Raw genomic sequence first — 22,387 nt, 5'->3', positions numbered from 1 at the left:
CAGTGCTTTGGAGGTGGAGGAAGGAGGAGGGTCAGAAATTCAAAGTCATCTTGAACTACATAGTGAGTTCCAGGCTAGCTAGGGCTACGTGAATCTCTTATCTCAAAAAACCAAAACAAACAAACAAACAAACAACACCCCCACAATCTACCCCACAAAAAAGTGAAGGGACTGTGATCTTTGTTGTAAGAACCTTCCCTGTAGCTCATAGTATGGTATTTTTGTACAGTTTTGAAGATTTAGTAAATTTTAACATTAGGTTATGAAAATCATTTGGATTAAACTTTTTTGAGCAAAAACTCGTATAGGCTGTGGAATCATTCCAGACTCTAGGAAGTGAACTTTATAGGTGTGATTCTCATGGCATGGTGCCTTGCTGCCTTTCTGAAGGTCGCTCTTTGTCCCTGAACTCATCCTCCTGTCTCTCTTCTGTCAAGGACACTGGTCATTTCTTCGGTGCGCTCTCAGTTTACCAAGTCTCTCTGCTGCCGCTTCTCTGAGATCAGTTTCTTTATATGTAGGTTGGCTGATGAGGGACGACACTAAAGAGCCGATGCAAAGTTATAGGCTGGGCGTTATATGATAGTGTATGTTGTATGTTATTTTTCACGTGGGACTTTTTACCGAGTCCTTATGAATCAATAGAGGCAGAAGCAGAGTCAGTTTTAGCAATCTTAAACGGCACGGATTCATTGCAGGTTATGAAAGAAGGTGCTGAAGACTCCTTGTATGGCTAAGGATGCAACTCGATGGTAGACTGTGTGTCTGGCGTACTCAAGGCCTTGGGTTTGTCAGCACTGAGAAAACAAATCTGACGAAAAGCATCCAGGTTGAATTCATTTGAACAAATTCTCCAGATTGCATAAAGAACTGAGCTCCCGAGGATGGCGGTTTCTGCTGGGAGCTGTTGCTATGACAGCTGGATCTAGACTTGTGCTGTCTCTGCTGCAGTTTGTTCCCACAAAAGGATGCTCTGTGTCGAGCCTTATCCTTTCTCTGATCTACTTCCAAATTGGTGTCGAGTTTGAGAGTAGATGCTCTCTCTTGGCAAAACCTAAATCATACTAAGTAGAGGGGATAGGAAATCGAATTTTATTTCCCAAACTATGTAGTACCTGGAAGGAGATTGAAATAGGTTTGAGAAAACTAGTTGACAGATTGGTGGTAGAGCATTCAGATACTGGTGCATTTTCCTAGTGCCAGATCTGAAATTCTATTAATACAAAATCGTAATTTTTTATAGATCATGGTAACGTTTATATCATGCTTGTTACCTTTGTCCCTATGTTGGAGTAGTAAACTTGAGAGAGAGAGAGAGAGAGAGAGAGGGAGGGAGGGAGGGAGGAAGGGAGGGAGGGAGAAGGAAAAGGAGAAGGAGGGGAGAGGAGGGGCAGAGATTATGAATACTTGCAGTCTAGCCACTAATTTGTTCTGGTGCTGGAAACTGAACCAGGAGCCTGTCTCTGTAAGAACAAGCACTCTTAACTACTGAGCCATCTCTTCAGCCTCCTAAAGTGCCCCCTCATTTTCTAAAGAGTCAAATTGTACTTGCCTGTCTCTGATTGATTAAACTTAACTGCTTACCAGGAAGTAAACCCTGACTAGGAGAACGGGATTGATAGGCCTGCTTTGGTTTTATAACCAACACCTATCTATCACCTTTCCCTCAGGATGGCGTGGTTTTCAAAATGTGTCTGTCTCATAATTTTTTTTTTTAAATGTGTTTGCTTTTTGTATGTTGAGACTTGGTCTCTTACATTGCTCAGACTGACCTTGAAGTCTTGCTGTGTAGCCAAGCCGAGGATGACTCTCTGAGCCTAACCCCCAGATCATCCAGCTTCTGACTCCTTCTACTCCTGCCTCTGGAGTGTCCAGATGATAAGTGTGGGCCATCATGCCTGGCAATAAACAAACTATAAATGTGGGACCTAAATTTCCAGGTGGTGCCGATGATGTGCTTGCTACAGATGAGGGATGCTAAGTCTCATCTGTAGTGATTGAGGACTCACTTGAGAGGAGGGGGGCAGGAGTAGATGCTGTGGGGTTTCAGAACTGTAATGTGGACAAGGAGCCAATTTGCTAGGGATCTGAATGTGTACTTTATAAAGCTGTGAAATACAGTGGTTAGTGTATGTCTGCGAACTTGTCGGATGAAGGGGGCAACGGAACAACGGGAGATCAGATTTTCATCCTGGGCTCTTCTCTCGTTTAGCTTTCAGCTCTCTTTCTCTAAACAGAACATGGCCATTAGGATGTTGGGAGACCTGAATGAACAACACACACTTCCTCCAGGGACCAGGCTCGCCCCATTAGTTTCCTCAGCAAGCGAATTTCCTCACTGAGCCCTCCTGATGGCCCTTTTCTTCTGTTTTTTTTTTTTTTTTTTTTTTGAGGTGAGGTCTCACTCACCCCATTGCCTAGAGTGGCCTCAAACTCACCACCCTCCTGCCTTAGCCTTCTGGGAGCTGGGATCAAGCATCTTTCCTTTAAGATCATATTTTGATTTTCAGTGATTATTTCAGGTCTCGGGCGCTTGCTCAGATTCTTCGGCCAGCTCAGTTTAGCCATATGGAGATGTGTTCTGCCTCTGCAGTCTTTGGTGTCATGTGAATTGTTTAATTCCATTGTCAGAGGGACATGGAGGTTTCTTTCTGCTCTTAGAGCTGGTATGTATCAGGGTGACGCTACCGTACACGTCCCGTGCCCTACCTTAGCGTTATACCCTCATCCCTTTTAAATTTGTGCCACTGTACCCTTCCCTCCAAATTTTTATCACTTACATATTTCATGTTTTGCAAGATGGAATATTTTCTAGGTTACAAACAGGAAAGGTATTTAGAATTGATTTAGCTTCTTCCATACTTATATTTAATGAAACCAAAACAGAAGGAATTTACCGAAAATTTTAAGTATCTTACTACTTCCCCTTTCACATTTCTGGGCAGAAAAAAAATTACATCTGAGGTTAAACACTTTTTTTTTAAAATTATTTTATTCTGTATATGGGTGTTTTGGCTATATGTATATATGTATGTATGTATGTATGTATGTAAGCCGGCATGTCTGTCTGGTGTCCACAGAGGCCAGAAGAAGGTATCGGATCCTCTAGAATGGGAGTTACAGATGGCTAAACCCTCTGGGTGCTGGGAGTCGAACCTGAGTCCTCTGCAAGAGCAGCCAGTGCTCTTAACCACTGAGCCATCTTTCTGTCCCACAATTTTTCTTAACTATATATATATATATTTTTATCAAAGGTTATAGGCAAATGCCTGTCTGATGTAAATGAAGCAGAGCTAACGTCTTCACCGAGGAAGAGAAATCAGCTAGTGGATAGAAGTGTAAATCCAGCAGAGAGAAAAAAGGTTCCTGCTCCCTCACTGAGGACAAATTCTTACCCTCACATATTTGGTATTAGATATTTGAGTTGGGCGGTGGTGGCAGGAGGCAGAGGCAGGCGGATCTCTGTGAGTTCGAGGCCAGCCTGGTCTACAAGAGCTAGTTCCAGGACAGGCTCCAAAGCTGCAGAGAAATCCTGTCTCGAAAAACCAAAAAAAAAAAAAAAAAAAAAAGATATTCTAGTATTGGGTCACTGGATGGCATGAGATCTTTGCTTATCTAAAGTGTTTGGGGGGAAAAAAGGCGTGAGATTAAGTGGGTGACTTCATGTGGTAATGGTAAAATGACTATTGTTGTTTTCCTCTCAGAATGTAACTCTATGTGGAAAGGAAACCAGATGAGCTGCTTCTTGTAAACTTACCAGGATGAAGTAAAACTTAGATCACCAGACTTTGGGGACTAGCTAATCAGACATTAATTTTATGAATGAAAAACTGGAGCTCAGAGAAGAAAAACTCTTGATTTACCCGTCCCGTTAGAAGTTTGGGCGCGACCGGCCTGGAGGCGCAGACCACTCGTTTGCCTCTGAGACGGTATTACTTCCTCTGCTGGTTTCCTCATTGTAAAATGAGGTTATGCTGCACCCTCTCGAAACTGCACTACGAGGCTCCTACCGCATTTCTGTGTGAAGTGCAGTGGAAGAGGCCCGTTTGTTTATAATCTCTGCTTTCCCTCAGTTCGTGTCTGATTTTGGGAATGTCACATTTTTTTGACCTTGTTTTGTCCTCCGGGATCTCCTTGGACGATAGCGCCTGTCTTATGAGGTCGTTTTTAGGACATTAGTATGAGTACATGTAGGGAAAGGCATGTGTTCTCTTCCTGCTGCTGGGTTCGTAGAGAAGCTTCCATAACAAGAGACAGATCAGTACGAGGAGATCGTACAGACTTCGGTACAAGTTTTAAGTGATAAATCTCGGTGATGGGCCGTTAGAAGGAAATAAGATCCTTCAGAAGAGGTACAATTGCATATTTTTATGTTTAGGTTTTATTTTTAGGTTTGTTGAAGAGTTGAGTTGAGTAGGACAGTATACGATCTAATGCTGATAAACTAGGGGATCTTGGCAAAGATTGTGTGGATTCTCTGTGTTCATGTGTCTCAGACGTGGAGAGTTTCTTCCCTTTGGGAATGTCATGTGGGGATTACCCTCTTGACTTAGGGTTTTAGGAGAAGATAAAGAAAGATGAGTCTCACCTCCTTGATCACGCTGTCTTCTCAAATGACAGAGGTGCCATATTTTGGGAGTAATGTTTTAATAAATCTATACAAAAGCATTTAAAATGGTACCTGACATGTGATAGTGTTTGAGAACTTCTTCGAAAGCAATTCTATTTTCTCAGAATCACTCCTTTAAAATCTTAGTGATAACAGTACTTGCTTTTCTTTTCTTTTCTTTTTATTTATTTATTTATTTATTTTTGTTTTTTCGAGACAGGGTTTCTCTGTAGCTTTGGAGCCTGTCCTGGAACAAGGTCTTGTAGACCAGGCTGGCCTCAAACTCACAGAGATCCGCCTGCCTCTGCCTCCCGAGTGCTGGGATTAAAGGTGTGTGCCACCACTATCCGGCGCTTTTCTATTTTTATATTATTTATTTATTTGTGTTTTTTTTTGGGGGGGGCTCACACATACCAAGTTGTGCATGTGCATAGAATTCAGAGAGATAAGGATGCCTTGTGGAACTGAGTTTCTTGTTTGAAACAAGGCCCCTTGTTTCTGTACTGCTACATCGTACTAGCTAGCCTGTAAGTTTCTGGGTAGATCTCCTGTCTCTACCTCCTATCTTGTACAAGTGCTGAGGTAGATGATAAATACATGCCTCAGCATCCAGCTTTTATCAGGCTAGTGACTTTGCTGAGTTATCTCCCTGACCTTTGATTATTATTATTATTATTTGCAGTGCTGAGGATCAAACCCAAGACCCTGTCCATGCCATGCAAGCACGCGATCTCTGATAACCACTGTACTCCTTTGTTGAGTTTAGTTCTAGAGAGGTTGTGCAAGGAGTAAGGATGAGTTTGGCTGTTAGGTTTCTGCTCTGAACTCTAGTGGCCTATAGTCAGGCCTCTTGTTCTTTGAGAAGGGCTGGACGTTAAAAAATGTTGTTCTTTGGGGATAGGGTGGGTTGGGGTGGGAGAATTTGTAGCCCTCACATTGGCTTTGAACTCTCACTACGTAGCTGAAGTTGGAATTTGCGATGACTCTGCCTTCTGGGCTGATGGTATGAATGATGATACCCCCACTGTGATAGGTTTTGTGGTCAATGCATCGAGAAAGAGGAGGCGCTATTTTAGGCACTGATAAACTTGGGCAGGAGAAGAGAAAAAGGAAAAGTATTGCTTCTTCGGCTTATTCCTGTCTGTGGCTCGGCAAAGAGCTCATGTTGGGGTTCAGTGGTGAAATCTTTGTGTCCTGAATGAAATGGAAATGTGACTATGAATGTCTCCAGAGTTGGAGCCGTGTCTGTCTTTAGTTTGTCAAATGCCTGACCCACAGTGGATATGCCAGTATGTTTTTTATTGTTATTGTTTATTATTATTATTATTATTATTATTTTATTGAAGGAGTGGAGTAGAGAACACCTAGGACCTGGGTTTCCTTATTCCTGGTAGGGCCCTAATCTCTCACCCTCTGTGTTGCAGATGTATTAGTATTTAACCAGGCTTTCATAGTCTTCAACCTGAAGAAATACGGGGTTTAGAGTCTGGGGTTTTTAGGCTTTATTCTGATGGCCGTTTTCCGTTGCTGTCTTGGCTTGGCCAGATAACTCTTGCTTTTCATAGTCACTGTATGTGACCTGCCAGGTTACTCTTTCTGTTTTAATGCCAGGGTATACTTTGTGGTTCTAATTCATGTGAGCTTCAGAACATGAAATCTCACTTCAGGCAAACACTTTTCCTTGGAGGGTCCTTAATGATGAGAAGACATAATGCCGCCATGCTGTCTCTTCCCTTCCACCTTCCCAAGATAGTCTCACATAAGCCCTCAGTTGAGTAACTATGTGTGCATTATGGGTCAGACTCTTTGAGGGCTATGTGTGTATGGTGGAGGATCAGACATGGGGTCTTATATTTATTAGTTAGATTGCCAACCTTTGGAGTTGGCATTCTCATGGGTGATTTAGGTATATTATTCCACCAGGTGCATACAAGCAGCATTTTAAGTTAGATTGATGATATTGTCTTCAGTTTCATAGGTGAGGAGTCTGGAATTTAAATAAAAGCAATTGTTTACTTCAGCTGGTCAAGGGTACATCAGGGATTTGAACCTACTTCTTAAAACTAACTTTTAAAATTTTGTGTATATGCCATGTGTATATATATGCTAGAGATGGTGTGAGTGTATGCCGTGTGTGTAGATGCTAGAGGTGGCGTGAGTATATGCCATGTGTGTAAATGCTAGAGATGGTGTGAGTGTATGCCGTGTGTGTGTGGATGCTAGAGATGTCCAGAAGAGGGTACTGGATTCCCCTGGACCTCTGGTTACAGGCAATTTTGAGCCATTCAACATCGGTGTTTGGAACTGAACTTGGATCAGAGCTGTAAGTAAGTACTTTTAACTACTGAGCCATCTTTCCAGCTCTTGAATCCACTTTGTTATGACTGATTGCCTATGAATCTTACCAGATTGGGCACTTGTGAAGTCAGTAGTTTTGTCCGGCTCAAATTTGTGTTTCCTTTTCTCAGGGTCGAAGTTGACACATAGTATTTTTTATTGTATGATTGATATATTGAAGAGTCAAAGACACAAAAGAGGAGTGCTTGAGAATATTGATCGTTGCCTAATTGTTTTAGTTTTAATTTTAGTGCTTTGTAAACACCAGGACCAAAACTACTTGGGAGAAAATGGTTTATTTCATTTTACAGCTTACAGTCCATTGTGAAGGGAAGTCAGGGCAGGAACTCGAGGCAGGAGACTGGAGGCAGGAGCTGAAGCGAAGGCCATCAAGGAATGCTTCTTACTTTACTGGCTTGCTGTCCTCCACAGCTTGCTCAGTTTGCTTTCTTTTTCCCCTCCCTCCCTCCCTCCCTCCCTCCCTCCCTCCCTCCCTCCCTCCCTCCCTCCCTCCCTCCCTCCCTCTTTTCTTCTTTCTTTCTTTTCTCTGTGTAACCCTGGCTGTCCTAAAACTCAGAGATCCACCTGCCTCTGCCTCTTCCTGATCTTTCTGAGTGTGGGATCAAAGGCATTTACCACCACTGCCCAAATGGCCACTTGTTCAAGGATGGCAGTGCTCAAAGTGAGCCTTCTACACCAATCATTAATCAAGAAAATAGCCCACAGACTTGCCTAAGTCTCATTTGATGATGTTGTTTTCTTGTCTGCCTGTCTGTCTGTCTAACCACCATCATCATCTATCTATCTGTATAAACTATGGTACCAGAAAGGAAAGCTTTGTTTATTCCAGAAAATCTACAATGATAGCTAGCATAAAGATCTTAGCTGGGGTCAGGAAGACGACTCAGTGGGTAGAATCCTATCTAACTAAGCCTGATGACCTGAGTTCATTTCTGGATCCTGGATCCTGGATCTCATGTAAGAAGAGAGGTACCGTCTGTAATTCCAGCACTCCTGTAGCAAGATGAGTGGTAAAAACAGGAGGATCAGCTGGAAACTCACCGGCCAGCTAGCATGGAGTATATACCTTAGTAATAGCAAGAAGAGAAGAAACCTTGTCTCAACAAGGTGAAAGAGAGAATTAACACCCAGAAGTTGTTCTCGGACTTTCCATGCAGGCTGTGACACATGCTTGCCCTGGCATGCGTTTGCGTGCCCCCCCACACACACGCTCTCACACACACACACACACTCACACACACACTCTCTCACAGAAATAATTAGTTGGACAAGGTAAAGCACACTTATAGTCCCACCTACTCAGGTGGCTGAGGCAAAGGATCTGATGAACCTTGGGACTTTCAAGCCAGTCTGGGCAGTTGAGTAAGATCAATCTCAAAGGAGAGGGAATAGCTTCAGGGTTTATCCCTTGGGTAGTATGGCAAGTACCTTATAGCCAGCACTACCACCATCGCCACTACTCACAGAAAAAGTTTCATTAGGAAAAAGACTACTTCTCCATTGAATAATCTTCTAAAAATTCAAGGTGCGAAAGAGTGTACCTGAACTGTGAAGTGCCCTGTTGTTTCAGCTTCGGCTTTCCCTGCTCTGTACGCTCTCTGGTTTTCATTGGTCTTATATAAATGATGAAATGGATGTTCTCTTTGGCCTTGAGAACTTAGATAGTTAGATAATGCCCTTGCTTGTGTGTTACCGTTACCATGGTAACCGAGATGTTCTACAGCGCCTTTGCCTCTCTCTAATCCACTGCTTATTTCCTTTCAAGTTTGTTGTCTGCTTTGTTTTTTTATTGACTTATTTTATTTATTTGCTTTTTAACTGTTTCTGTGTAGACCTGTGTTCCCTTTTGAGGTTGAGTTTTGTAAGGCCTCAGGAAGTGGTGGAAGCACCTTCCTCAAACCTGCTTGCACCAAAGCCTGTCAAGTCAAGCCTTGTCCCCCGAAGAGGAAGAGAAAGCCGAAGTTCCTTACCGTAGATAAGAGCTTCTCTTTTGAGCTCCCTGGGTTAATTTCCCCACTAACAGAAGGGGCATTTCCTTTTAGGTGCCAGCATTTATTGTACTGTGTCTTTTATATTCCATTCTCTGGTAATGGTTCTCATATCCTGTCTGTCCCTAAACATTTTCTTACAACCATCAATCCTTCTAAGGTTGGAGGTAGAGCTGTGTGCCAGGTGATCAATATTGAGGAGAAACCATGTCCTGAGAACCTTATTGCACGTAGGTGCCCAATAAATATTTCCATGTAGTCTTCACAGTGGTCTCTGACGTGGGTAGTATGTCCCTTTTCCATAGGATGTCGTTGAAGCCCAAAGAGCGTTTGTGACTGACAAGCTGGGTTTGCTGACCCCATGCATGAACTGTGATTGGAACTCCTCGTGGGATTCCCAGTCTAGCATTCTTCCCATTGATACCGCAAATGCAGAAACCGAGCGTGTAGCTTTCTTTAATGCAGTGGTAGAGAGGGGGTCAGATGGGAGCAGGTGGGAATGGAGGGGCATATTGGCACAGCACATGCTTTTCGCCAAATTACCAAGTTACCTTGGAATCTTTATAATGTCCTCACTGGATTTGTAGGCAGTCCTATAATTTGGCATCTTAAAATGATTGTTTGCTGATTAGCAGATGTAACACCACCAACCTTTAGGCGTGTTCTGTCCTAAAAAGATGAAAAGCTGCCTCTCACCACCAAAGGCAAGGTAGGTGAGCTCAGCTTGGACTTGAAACAGTTCGTACTTCTGTTTTGCCCCAAGCTTTTTTATTTTTCAATGTTTAAAGTCAAGTGCCAATAACCTACATTTTCAGTGCTGTAGAAGCATTAGACAATTGGGGCATGGGGCTCTTATCCCAGCAGCCAGTTCTCACCAAAGAGCCCGGGTATTAAGTACCGTGGTGAAATTGGTTGCTGAAAGGGAAGCCTTGAGACATGACTCTGCCTGCTTGTGTTTGGCACGGGTTGTTGATTCAGGCTGAGGTTTCCTGAGAGGACCGAGTGATATTGTGTAGCAAGGTGATAAAAATAACACCTGGACTCAAACTCTTGTTAACGATGTGAGCTTGAACAAATGATTTCTACCTTCCAAGCCTTTTCTTTCATGTGTTTTAATGGGGTGATTCTCATTGTCTCTGCAGGAAGAGACTCTGCAGCCCAGAGACCTGATAATAGTCAACTATAGTTTCAATTATTCTTGAGTCAAAACCCCTCCTCTTGTTATCTGTATTCTGAATGTTTACTGAAGTCTGTAGCATGCAAAATCAAAACCCAGAGACAGATATTGGGGTTCAACCTCATGATTAGAAAAGCAAACCAGCCAGCCACTGGCTCCCACCTCTACCTCAGACTGGAAATAGGTGATCCTGCCTCCAGGAATCCTCAGATTGAGACTGAGCTGATACCTCAGTCTTATATTCCTCTCTAGTGCTGGGATTAAAGGTGTGCACCACCACCACCTGGCCTCTATGGCTAACTAGTGTGGTGCTGGGATTAAAGGTGTGTGTCACCACTGCCTTCCTGTATGGCTGACTAGTCTGGTTGCTTTGCACTGATCTTCAGGCAAGTTTTATTTATTAAAACACAAGTGATATACCCCTATAGAAGATCCTTATTGTCTGATCTCTTCATCATTGGGGTTTATACTTTATGTATATTTTAAACTGTCGTTTTAGCATGACTTTGGAGGGAACATGGGTAAATATATTTTGATCTGCCAACTTGAATTAGAAGCAAACTTCAAAAGAAGTTAATGGAAAGATGAAATTGGTTTTGTATCCAGAGTTGCAAAAAGCCTCTCCATGAGAATAAATGAGATAATCGTAAATGAAGCTGGTTTCCTAAAGAATGACCCGAAAAGGAAGAGACCAAGACGGAAGCCTGGCAGTACCTGTTATCTGGCTTTGCAAGGGACACATCAACACTTCTGTTATTCTGTTATTCTGTTAGGGTTATTGCTGTAGTCACAGGCAGGCCCTCTCAAGGTGGGTGAAGATTACTTTTGATAACCCAGGCTTGCTACAACATTTATAAAGAAGTGAACCTTTCTAAGCAAGCTCTAATTCTGTTCCATTTTCCAGGCTTGGTAAATACGGGGAGAATTCCCATATGTCTCTAAGGGATGGTTTCTGCCGATGCAAGAAGCAGGGACTCCTTCAGAAGCCTCCTGGGTCTCATTTATCTACGAAGGATCTTTCTCAGTTATACCGCAGTTATGCCTGTCTCTACAAACAGCAGGGCATAGTGAGACTTGGGAGCCCCGGGGATTGCTTTGCTGTTTGGTGCTCTCTGGTGAAATCATCCTCACTAGTCTGAGCATTTTATTGACTATACAGAAAATTAACTGAGGGAACTGTACTGTTCTTCAGTACTTGGTATTTCTAAAAAATGGTGTCAGTCAGCTTCTTCTGATCTTCCTAAAGGAGAAGTGTGAGGAGGTGGAGACTAACCGGCTTTGCAGTCAGTGTGGGTTTGCATTTGGCATTGATTCACGGTGTGATTCTAAGTTATAGTCTAACTCTGACTCCAGGACATTAAGCGAGGGCATCAGGGCTTTGAAGTAAACTCTCAAGGGTGACTGGGTAAATTCGGGAAGTGGGAAGAAGCTGAGGAAGTGGACTTAAGCCTTCTCCATTTCAGACACAGTAGTTCTACTTTTGTTTGTTTAAATGTTGAGGTTATTCTAAGATCTGATTGGAAAGAAACTTTTGAGACTTAAATTAAAAAGCTTGGAAGTGGATTGCTGTAGTGATTAAAAGTCTTACAGTTCGCAGAAGAGAGGGGTTGGCTTTCTGTTGCCATGGACAAGGGACCTAAGGATGTGAGGATGCCCTCGCTTCTGCATTTCTAACAAAAGCAACAGAACAGTGCACATACATGACTCCTAGGAGACCAAGATTTTTCTTCCTCTTTTCTCTGAAAATTTTTATTTATTTATTTTAAGCAGTGCTTGCAGAGACAGGCATTGGTTGCTAATGGATCTCTCTCCTGTCCCGAAAGTGGTATAGCTTTGTCGGGGAACCTAGGTCTTGAGGGATAAAGATCTTCCTTGGGAAGGCAGAGAGTATGGTATACATAGATCAAGCCTTCCAGGTGGAGCAGGGGCGGGGAGGGAAAGGAGGGAGGACTTCAGTTGACATTTGCTTTTAACTGTTGAGGAGATCTCTATTTTTTCTTTTCTTTTTTTGGGGGGGGGCGTGGAGCAGGGTGGGGTTGAGACTAGGTTCCTCTGTGTAACAGCCCTAGCTGTCCTGGAACTTGATCTGTAGACCAGGCTGGCCTCGAACCCAGAGATCCACTTGTCTCCACCTCCCGAGTGCTGGGATTAATGAGATTAAAGGCGTGCGCCATCGCCGCCCCCAGCTCTCCTATTGTTTATGGCTCCAATGCTCCAGTTATTTCTTGTACTGTAGAAAACAGTTGAGGGAGGTAAACTGTTATCCGCTCCCCTGTTCTGTTTTCTTACTTTCCAGATAAACATTCTGTTTGGGACTAGAAGCCTAGAAAATGATGGTTTGGTGAAAGAAGGATTGGACTTGGAGTCAGTAGAGCTGGAGAAATTTCATGTCTTCTGTTTCCCTGTGCGGCTTTGGGACGGCTTTGTACCTTTCTCGGTTTGTTCGGTTTGTAACTAGGGGTTGTTGGGAGGACTAAAGGTGAAAATGAGGCCCCGCACTACACTTAATCCCACATCCGTTGCTTGTTAGGTGTAAAATAGTTGCTATTTTCATTCATGTATCTTTGAGACTTTTGGATAGATACTAATTAAAAATTTAAAAATAGTTTATGCCAGAGTAGCAAAATTAGTACTTGATAAAATCTAGTCTTGTCAGATACATTCATTTACAGTTTTAATTGGCAGTTTGCCTTCAGCGTTGTTCAGGCTCTGAGTGAAGCAATGAATGACTCAAAGTCATCTAGTTGAGGCAGCAGGCAGCTCAGCTTGTACCTCATTCTCCAATGACTAGAGTAGTTTATAGTATATAGTAGTTTATAGTAGTATAGTAGACACCCATATAGTAGTATGGGTGTTTGGCACTAGTAAACATCCATACTAGGTTCCTAACTTCAGTTTTGAAGGTCATTCATCTATGTAGCCTGAGAAGCCGGTGGCTGCCTGCTGTTGGGTAGAGCAGTATCTTATATGTTCCTATTGTCTTTAGATGTTTTCTCTGATGTGGGTCTAGATATTTCCCTGCAGATACACCCAACTCTTTTCCTTGACATTTTAGCCCTCTTTTCCTATAATTTAAGAAAAAGAGCTCTGAAGGGAAAAGACAAGTATATAACCATGATGCTCTGGGAGTACAAAGGAGGAATCAAAAGGACCAAAAAGCTCTTTAGGTGTTTCCCTATTCCCAGCATAGTCTGTTAAAGGCTAGTCCTTCAGTTATTAGGGGGAGAATCTTAAAACTCCCACATAGGCACTGGTGTGGCCTTTACCTTCTGTTGGGGCTTACAGTGTAAGTTTCTATAGTTCCCAGCATCTGCTTACATTCTTCACAATAGAGAACTGTATTGTGGTCGTCTCTGAAAATGAAGATTCATACCATCGTGGCTTCTCATCATCGGCGTCTCACATGAGAAAGCAGGCTGAGGCAGATGAAGTGATACGTGTTGAGCAGGCCGGTGGTTGAAGCGTCTCCATTCTGCCTCCAACTGAAAGTACCCTGCAGTGTAGAGATCAAGAAGTTCAGATCTAGAGCCTTAGATCCTCCTTGTCTTTGTGCAGATTGTTTTACCTAAATTTATTTTTGCATGCTTTTTCTCAACTTAGTAATAGAGATGTTTACTGATTTTGTAGTCTTGCTACTGTTTTGTAGATGAATAACTCAAGGCCACACAGAAATTCTCTGAGATAACTGGGCTAGAAGTCTGGCTTACAGTATCAATCCTTGAATTTCTTTTCATGGACAGTTCTTATAGAGAAGCTGCTTGTAGCATGAATAATAAAAATCCAGAGACAGATACTGGGGTTCAGCTTGAAGATCAGAAAAGCCAAGCAGCTAAGCCACCAGAGAACGCTTACCTCTAGGAAATCCTTAGACTGAAAGAGTGAGTTCCTGCCTCATCCCATCTTATATTCCTCTGTAATACTGGCACTAAAGGAGTGTGACTCCCAGTACCGGGGTTAAAGGTGTGAGCAGCCACCACCATCTGGATCTGTTTCTGCGTTGATCTTGTGTAGCCCAGGGTGGCCTTGAACTCACAGGGATCCGTCTACCTCTATCTCCCAAATCCTGGGATTAAAGGTGTGTGCCACCACCGCCTGGCTTCTAGTGGCTTAGTTTTACCTTCTGGTCTTCAGGCAAGCTTTATTTATAAAACATAAATAAAATATCACTGTAACTGTTAGCAATCTCTGAAACTATCTTTCAGATTTCAGGCCATGAGACTTCTATTAGGGGATGAATGGCAAGTTCTGTTAAAACACAACAGGGCTGGGAATACAGTTCAGAGCACTTATTTAGCAGGTGTAAGGCCCTGGGTTCAAGTCCCGGTACCACAAAACAGCAGAACAGAGCAAAACAAAACACCATCTAGGGTAGATTTTATCCTAAAAATATCAAGCTGCTTTTCAACTTTAGAAGGTAAGGAAGGTTAAGAATCGTACCCACAAGCATTTATGAATTACAGTAGAGTTTATAGACTGCTTTAGACATAAACAGAGTACTGTGTTCTAGCTTCTACAAAAATGTGGGAAATTCCAACTTCCCTTTCCCGCCTTGTTCCCTTACTCTTTTTTTTTTCTTTTCAATCTCTCACGGAAGTGTGCCCCATTATAGGAGTTACTACATGCATGGGCACTGTGCTGCACTGAAAGAATTTGGACATTTGCTCTGGGCAGCAGACCTGGATTGGATTGGAGCAGAATACTAGACACACAGTTCTTGAAATGCTAGCTCTGGTTGTAATTATTTTTATTGTTGTTCATGCCTCTTTTTTTGGTTTCTTTTAATCTGTGAATTTCTCAAGGTCAGTGTTGTATTGTTTCAGACTATTAGGTTATAACTAATGTCTTTAAAAGGTTAAGTATTAGACTGATAAAATGGCTTAGCAGGTAAAGTTGCTTGCTGCCAAGCCTAATGTCCTCTGATCTCCGTAGCATGGATAATAAAAATCCAAAGACAGATATTGGGGTTCAACCTGAAAACCAGAAAAGCAAAGCCGCCAAGCCGCTAGAGAAGTCTTACTTCTGCCAAGGCTGGGCGACCACAGACTAAGCAGCCTAAGCCTCTCCTCTCCCATTTTATGTTCCCTCTAGTGCTGGGATGAAAGGCGTGACTCCTTCGTACTGAGATCAAAGGTGTGTGTCACCATTACCTGACCTCTAATGGCTTTAGCTTTGCCTCTGGTCTCCAGGCAACATTTATTTGTTAAAATACAAATAATATACCACTGTATTTCCCCTTTTTGTATAAAATAAAAAAGAAAGGCTATAGATAATATAAGGAAAACTATATATAGTTAGTACAACAACTATATACAATATATACAGGCAGGAATAAGTGCACCAACAATGTCCAGTCCATTTGTATCCATATCTGTCCTACCTTGAGAGTCCAAATTTTTGTACCTAATTTACTTTCTATCATAACTTGCTTTCTGCATCAGGGGCAGACATGTCTCACTGTCACAAAAAAGAAGAACCTAGGCTATTAAAACATCTTAAATGCCGTATTCTGTAGATCTCTGAAGTGTTTGAAAATGACCTCTCTAAATTATATTTTTGCTTGACCTTGGCAACATACCTAATGTCACTACAAGTTCAATTATACTAGGTTATTAACTACTAACCTACATTTCCTTATTGTCCTAAACATTTGGTAATAATAATTTTCAGGGACTAGAAATTTGCATTTCATTGTTAAATGAGTTATATAGGTACAATATCTTGAACAAGAGTAGAAATGTGTGTACAGTACGTTCTAATAAAATTAATCTCAATATACAAGATTTGTATACAATATACAAAAGTCCAATTCAATATAAAACATTAAAACTAGTAGTTGTTTTTTTAAAAGATTCAATAATTTACTTTTTTATCTTATATCCTCCCTTTTTTCTTTTCAGAGTAGATTCAATCTACCTTTCTATCATATCATATCTATATTCCCCTTTTTTCTTTTCAAAACAAGAACTTTGAATCTAATTTCCTTTGTTTAGCTTTTTTCCTCACTATTACCAATAATAACTTGTAATTAACCCCATAAACAATGACAAACATCCATAATTTATTGCATGACCAAACACCATCCATCCCACGTCTTGGAAATGTGGGTGTTGTATTCTTAAATTTACTTTCTGCTGTCTGGGGGCAACAGCATCTTTAGGAAATCCTGAAAAGAAAATTTTTTGGTTGTCAAGTCCTGAGAGAGGTAGCTTTAGTGTTTGTTGTTCAGTCTCTGCGTAATGGGAAAGTGCAGGGCTCGTCTCAAGTCCTGGCTAGAGTAGTCTGTGAGGCTGGATCATCTAAACTAGCCACCTCAAAACCGTCCTGAGCAGTTTGTAGTCCAAAGCCCATCTTTAAGGGGTGCTATCAGCCGAGGGCATCATATGAACCAGGTGGTGTCATTATTGTGGGGCCCCGTATTCTTCCTGGAGACGTCAGAGATTACTGTCAGAAAATGTATTGATCACTATGGAAAATTTATATTTTTAAATATAAATATATTTATATATTTATAAATTTATAAATATATTTAAAGAAAGGTACCATCGAGACAAAAATAGGTAAGGAGAGAGGTCAAATTTTTGAAAATAGAGTTTTTATAACCTGGGTCCCTATCTTTCTTCTGTCCTACACCGGGTAATTCTCCTGATATGGCACAGAAACTCTGAATTTTTCTTTTAAAATATTTGTATTTAGAGAAGGAGAGAGGCACACTCCAACTTCAGAGCCAACTTCAATCTTTAATTGGATTGGGATTCCAAAAGGAGCATTTGTATTATATGTCTGTAGAGAAGAGCAGAAACAAATGTTTGGGAAGATTTATGGAATTTTACCCTGTTGGGAATGTGATATACCAATAGACCAATTTACTCTTTTTTTTTTTTTTTTCTGGATGATTTGTCCTTTTTCTTCAGAGGTCTCATTTGTCCAGTGGTCTTCAGATTCCTTAGCTGGATGTCTTCATTCTCCTGAAGACAGAAACAAAACCCTTCCCCAACCCTAATTTTGGGGAGATTCTCTTTTGGCAAGTTATATCTAATCAAATTAAAAGCATTTGTTTGTTTTATAGGTTAATTCAGATTAAAAGGCCATGATATTTGATGAACTGTTATCTCTTCTAATTAAAAGGTGTCTCTTGTTGAAATAGAATCTTTATCAATTTTGATGGTATCCATAGCTTTTCTCCTGTAGAAACAAAAGCAAAACTCCTTCCCCAATGTGACACATGTCCTGGTTTCCATTTTGAAATCAGTACATCTTTAAAGTATATCAGCTGGCTTAATTCTGTAGTTTATTCTATTATCCAATGTCTCTCTGCAGCTGTTGCTCTTTTCTTATTAGCATTTAGAAAAATTCAATGTTAATAAAGCATTACACAATCTATTTCTGGGAGTATTTATCATCCCTTTCTGTTTATTTAACATATCCTTTAGAGTTTGATTTGCTCTTTCTATATCTGCCTGTCCTGTAGGATTGTGTGTAATGCCTGTAAAATCCTTTATATTATAATAAGCAAAAAACTGTTTCATTTTCTTAGAGACATACACTGGAGACATTGTCTTTATTTGTGCAGGTATACCCATGATGACCATTACTTACAGCAAATGTGTAATTACCATATCAGCCTTTTCAGAACTCAAAGCAGTTGCCCACTGAAAGCCTGAGTAGGTGTCAATGATGTGGTGTGCATACTTTAGGTTTCCAAGTTACACTAAATGGAACACATCCATCTACCTAATTGTATTCCTTTGAGTACTCTTTGGGTTACTTCCTGCAGGTAGTGGTGTTTGGCTGTATAAAAAACAAGTAGGACATTTCCTTATAGTCTCCTTGGCTTGTTGCCATGTAATGGAAAAGTTCTTCTTTAAACCTTTGCTATTAGCATGATATTTTTTAAATGAAATTCTGAGGCCTTCAGCACATTTCCAATGAATAATTGATAATTTCTGCATTACTTTGTGCTAGAGGACCTGGTAGACCCGCATGAGATCAGATGTGTGTTATGTATATGAGACAATGCTTAGTCCTGATTATATCTCGTACTGAATAAATAATGAACTCAGTTCTGCATCATAGGGTGTAAATTCAGTGGTTTCAATATGCAAGATAACTCTTTCTGCTTATTGCAAATCAGTGACTATATTGAGAGGTTCTTTAAAATCCCTTAGTACCATGAGAATCGCATATAATTCTGACTTTTGAACAGACTCATAAGGGCTTTGTTCCACTTTACTTAAATTTTCTGATTTGTAAACTGCCTTTCCTGATTTATTTGCACCAGTATGTAATGTAGGGCCTCCAGTTACTGGTGTGTCCCATACAATGTGAAGAAGGATCCACTTAATTCTCTTTATAAGTCAAATTCTCTTGCTTTAGGATAGTTGTTAATCTCTTCTAAAAAATTACTACAAGCTCTTTGCCAGGGTTCACTTTCTTCCCATAATTTGTTAATTTAATCTTTATTAATTTCCGCTGGGTCTGTTCCTGCTAATTGACGAATTAACTTAGAAACCTTTTCCACAGAAGTTTTTAATTTTTTACTCAGTTTATGTGGTAAAAAAATCCATTCTAAGATAATATCTTCCCTCTGCGTTAAAATTCCTGTAGGGAATATTTGGAGGGTAGTGTCACCAGAATGCAGTTAAGATTCAGATCCACACGATCCATATGTGTCTTCTGTAATTTCTCTTAAATCAAAGCCAATTCTTACTCAATTTCTGCTGATAATCCCCTGGGACTAGTTAAGTCCCTTTCCCCATCTAAGGTTTGTTTAAATGAATCAGTTCATCAGGTTTTATCCCAACAGTGGGCTACAGCTAGGAAATGTCTCCCTGCAGTCTTTGGAACTAGTAAGAGTCTGCAATCAATCTCTCCAAATTTGTACCTTTTAGGGTCTAATTTTCTGTAACCCTATTTTATAACCTAAATAATCAATAGAATCTCCTTTGTATTTTTTCAAATGCTATTTATAATCCCCCAACAAGGCAAAATTTTCTTCTTCAAATATTCTAAAGTATCTACATTGGAATCATTTAGCAAAATGTTGTCATGTAATAATAAACTATAGATTCAGGAAATTGCTTACTGTCATTTCCAGTGACTTAAAAAATATTGGCACAGGGTGAGGCTACTTAACATTACCTGTGGGAGAATCTTCCACTGATATTTTTAACAGGCTGAGAATTATTATAAGTAGGCTCTGTGAAGGCAAATTTTTCTCTGTCTTTTTCCTATAAAGATATAGTGAAGAAACAATCTTTTAAATCAATAACTGTAAGAGGCCATAGAGAAGGCAGAGGAATGCCAGGCTATAGAGAGAGTCCATTGGCTGAATCACCTTATTAACAACTCTTAAATCTGTTCCCCTTCTCCATTTTCCAGATTTCTTTTAAACAAATACAGGAAAAATTCCAAGGGCTGATAGATTCTCCAATGTGCTGAGCATCTAGTTGCTCCTGCACCAGCTATTCTAAGGCCTGCACTTTTTCTGTTGTTAAAGGCCTTGCTTAATCCATACAGGCTTGTCTGTTAACCATTTTAAAATTAGGGCTGTTGGTGCCTTTGAAGTATCAGCTTCTGCTGTGCCCTGTTCTTGTACAACCTGAATGTTGTACAGTGCCTCTTCCTTATAAAACCTTCTAATGTTTCCCCCAGAAACATACATTAGTTTATGGTTTATTTCTATGATTGGAAGAATGTTAATTTGAGTATTCCATTGCTGTAACAAATCATGTCCTCACAAATTCATTGCTATGTTAGCCACATATGGTTTTAATATTCTTCTCTGCCCGTCTGGCCCTATACATTCAACACATCTCATGCTCTGCTTTACCTGAGATAAAGTTCCTATCTCTAAAAACTGAATATTTACATCCTGGAGAGGCCAATTCGGATGCCAAGATTCTGATATTGTTGTTACATCTGCACCTGTGTCTACCAGACATTCAGTGACAACATCATTGATTCGTGTTTTTAATTTTGATCTGTGTTAGAGAAGTCTCACCTCTACCAAGGCTGGGCAACCACAGACTAAGCAGACTAAACTTCTCTCCTCCCATTTTATATTCCCTCTAGTGTTGGGATTAAAGGTACCATTCCCCAGTATTGGGATTAAAGGTATAGTCCACTACCACCTGGGTTTGTGTCTGCATTGATCTTGTGTAGCCCAGGGTAGCCTTGACCTCACAGAGATCCATCTGCCTCTGTCTCCCAAATCCTGGGAGTAAAGGTGTGTGTCATCATTACCTGACCTCTAGTGACTTTAGCTTTGCCTCTGGTCTTCAGGTAACATTTATTTGTTAAAATACAAATAATGTACCACAATAGTCTTCCATATGTAGGTTGTATTTTTCTTCCCCAACTATACTGAGATCCTATCACCTTTCTAAAGACTAAAATTTCCCATATCAAGTTTATCCTGGTAACCCCCAGGAGAAGGTGCTTTTTCCTTTTTCTGCAGGATGTTAGATATTCTCATTAAAAGTGGGAGGAGCTGGGGCTAGTAGCTCTCAAAGCCGTGTCACCTTGACCACACAACAAACCTAAGTGAATCAGTGCATAAGTAAGGCTAAGATTTTTTTGGTAACATTAAATTTTAAGAATTTGGGAGATGAGCAAAAACAAGTATCTAAGAATTATATGTTAGGTAGCCATGTATGAGGAACTATGAGAAACCTCAACATAAGTCTACATAAGGCTAAACTGTTGCTTAAAACTATGCATTAAAACGTTTACGGGGGAAGTCAGGCATGGGGGGCACACACCTTTCATCTCAGCACCTGGAAAGAGGAGACAGTCAGATTTCTGAGTTTGAGGCCAGTCTGGCATACCATAGTGAGTTCCAGGACATCCAGGTCGCCACAAAGAAACCCTGTCTCCAGAAACAACAACAAAAAGTTCTCAGAGAAACCAAAAGTTTTTATTATAAATAAATGAAAAATACTCCACTAGGTATGGTCTCAAGTACTCAGGTGTAGCACAAATTCTAGTTGGTTTAAATTAATTAAAAACCAGAGTCAGATACAGGGGTTAAAGCTGGAGATCAGAGAAGCAGAGCGATCAGTCACTAGAGAGACCTTTTCCCTCTATCAATGCCCAGACCAAAGGGGCGATCCTCAGACTGCCTAGACTGCACCGTGTCTCTACCAGACCTCAGACTCCACACTCCAGTGAGTTCCTGTCTCTTCTCCTGTATATTCCTCTCTCCGCCCAGCCGTATTACTCCTGTCTTCACCTCCATAGTGCTGGGATTAAAGGTGTGTGACTCCCAAACACTGTGATTAAAGGTGTGAGCCACCACCACCTGGATCTGCTTCTTGATTGATCTTGTGTAGCCCAGGGTAGTCTTGAACCCACAGAGCTCCATCTGCCTCTGTCTCCAGAGTCCTGGGATTAAAGGTGTGTGCCACCATTCCCTGGCCTTCAGTGGCTTAGCTTTGCACTCTGATCTTCAGACAAGCTTTATTTATTAAAATACAAATAAAATATCACTACACTCAGGAAGTTGAGACAGGAGAATTTTGGTGAGTTTGAGGCCAGTCTGAGCTACATAGTAAACTCCAGACCTGCCTTAGGAAAATCAAAATACCCCTCCAGTAAATTGTTCAGGACAAGAGTTGAGAGAGATGTCAGTGGGAGCTTCCTCTTAAATCTCTATTGCGAGGTGTTGGCTCTTGCAGTTATAATGTAGGATGCTACTTTCAAGCTTGAAACCTAGTAAAACCAGGCATTTATCAGTCCGAGTCTGAAGCCTATGAATTCAGCCGATGATGTAAATCCTTTTCTGAGGGCGGAAAGGAGAGGGGACACAGCGTTCAGAAAGGCTGGCAGACAGGAAGCAAAAGGGGTGAATTCCCTCCTTTTGTTGCATGCAGGCCCTAAAAGGACTGGACAATGCCAATCCACAGTGCAGAGGGCACTCTGCTGAGTCCACTGGCTCAAATGTTAATGTCATCTTGTAACACCCACTAACAATATAATGTTTAATCCGGGCAGGCCGAGGTCAGTCAGGTTGGCACATGAAATAATTATCACAGCAGCTGACCATGCTGGCATAGGAATAAACTTCAACTGTCACTTATTGCCCGAGTGACATAAGGCAAGTTAACTACCTCCCTCACCCTCATTTTCTTCATCTCGGAAATTAAATAATACCTCAGAAGCTGCTTGTGAACACGGAGGGAAGTCAGCCTCACACAGTGACTGGCACACAAGGAGCGCTTACTTGACACCCTCCCCCCAAGAAGAGAGGCATTCGTC

The 22,387-nt window shown here is 41.1% G+C and overlaps 1 protein-coding gene across 2 annotated transcripts in view; it reads left to right on the top strand.

Annotated features, from left to right (window-relative positions):
- The window catches only part of Pak1 (p21 (RAC1) activated kinase 1), a 114,840-nt gene that overhangs the window by 23,434 nt on the left and 69,019 nt on the right, over nucleotides 1-22,387 (top strand). The window lies entirely within an intron of this gene.

The sequence above is a fragment of the Myodes glareolus genome, chromosome 24 (genome assembly GCF_982192425.1).
Source record: "Myodes glareolus chromosome 24, mMyoGla1.1, whole genome shotgun sequence".
Lineage (NCBI taxonomy): Eukaryota > Metazoa > Chordata > Mammalia > Rodentia > Cricetidae > Myodes > Myodes glareolus.
Note: the sequence above shows the minus strand (reverse complement) of the source record. Positions and strands in the feature narration are given on the sequence as shown.